At 39.6% G+C, this 1,405-nt stretch overlaps 1 non-coding gene across 1 annotated transcript; it reads right to left on the bottom strand.

Moving 5' to 3' along the window:
- Positions 1–1,125: 1,125 nt before the first annotated feature.
- TRNAK-UUU lies at positions 1,126–1,198 on the bottom strand. Its single transcript has one exon. It is a non-coding gene; the product is annotated as a tRNA-Lys (tRNA).
- Positions 1,199–1,405: the final 207 nt, after the last annotated feature.

Genomic DNA, 1,405 nt, shown 5'->3' on the forward strand with positions numbered 1-1,405 from the left:
GAAGGGAGCACTCACTCCAGGTTATTCTTCCAAACTCACTCATCAGATTCCTCCTTTCTCCCATGGGAGGGAAGGAGGGGAAAGAGAGAGAGCGAGCCCAGGGCTTAAAATAGACCTGAGATTCTGAGTCTTAAATAGTATTGAGAAACTCAAAGAACTTTTGTTGATCAGGGTTATATCTTTCAATAAATATTTATAGTATCCTCAGAACTTTACAAATCTTTACTAAATAACTTCTTTGGAATATCGATTATATACCTATTCCATGGAAACATGAATAAATTTTAGAAAAAATAACTATATTTTCTTTAAAATGGTACATTATCATGAAGAACAAGATGGTTTTACATTGTACAGACCTCTTAGAGACTGACAGTTTGGGACTGGCAATTCCTGCTGCCCTGCCTACTGAAGGACTTCCACTTTGAAGATGGGAAACCTTCCACAACTTTTCAAATACAGGGTTTCTCTGACAGAAATCTGGTTAGCTCTGCTCCACTTCTCCAGGGTGCATATGTCTTAGTGAGAATGAAGGAAACCGTCATAAAGAATATGCACTTACTGTGCTCACAGTATCCGCTGGGTAAAAACCTCGACTTTGTGTCCAAAACCCATTTCAAGTCTTATAAAAATCTATAGTGCTGTACACAGAAAAAATGCACAGAAGCCCATTTGTGGGGTTTTCATAGATTATCTGTATCTTAAGGTAAGGACAGTAGCTTTGTAATGAAAGCACAAAATGGATGACTAACAATTTCAAAATGTGTATGGGTTTTAGTTTATAAGTGTTTCTTGCAAGGTTTGTGTACTACGATCTTGTCTAAGACCTGGGAAACTCAGAGATGAAAGAGACAAAGGCCACTGCTCTCAGAGTCTACACACTCCTAGGGGCCTCCCAACTGCAACACCCTCCAGAATAAGGTAATTATCCCACACCAGGTAAGGGAATTTGAAAGTGGCTATCCAGTAACTCCAGTACAAGTTACCTATTAATCTTTACCATAATCCTAAATTTTCTGGAAAGATGTGATTTAGTTAGTCTTTGGAGGGTATAAGTAAGTAAAGCTAGCAAAGTTTATGGCTGTTTCGACTTCTACCTGTGGCAGAAGTCAAAACTACACTTAACACCTGGGCAGGGACTTGAACCGTGGACCCTCAGATTAAAAGTCTGATGCTCTACCAACTGAGCTACCCAGACCCTTCCATAAAAGATTTGTTAATTCTTTAAATAATGTAATCCCATCAGTAATTTGGCGCCCCAAGAAAAGCTGAAGGGAATCCATGGTTGCAGAAACTACCAGGGTTGTGGCTCAGTCACCTGAGCCATTTAATCACCAAGCAGGTAAGTTAACCTCCACACTGTACTTTCATTAAACAGCCTATTAATGTGCACACTTGTGGGGAG

This window comes from Cebus imitator, unplaced genomic scaffold (assembly GCF_001604975.1).
Source record: "Cebus imitator isolate Cc_AM_T3 unplaced genomic scaffold, Cebus_imitator-1.0 Scaffold918, whole genome shotgun sequence".
Taxonomy (NCBI): Eukaryota; Metazoa; Chordata; class Mammalia; order Primates; family Cebidae; genus Cebus; species Cebus imitator.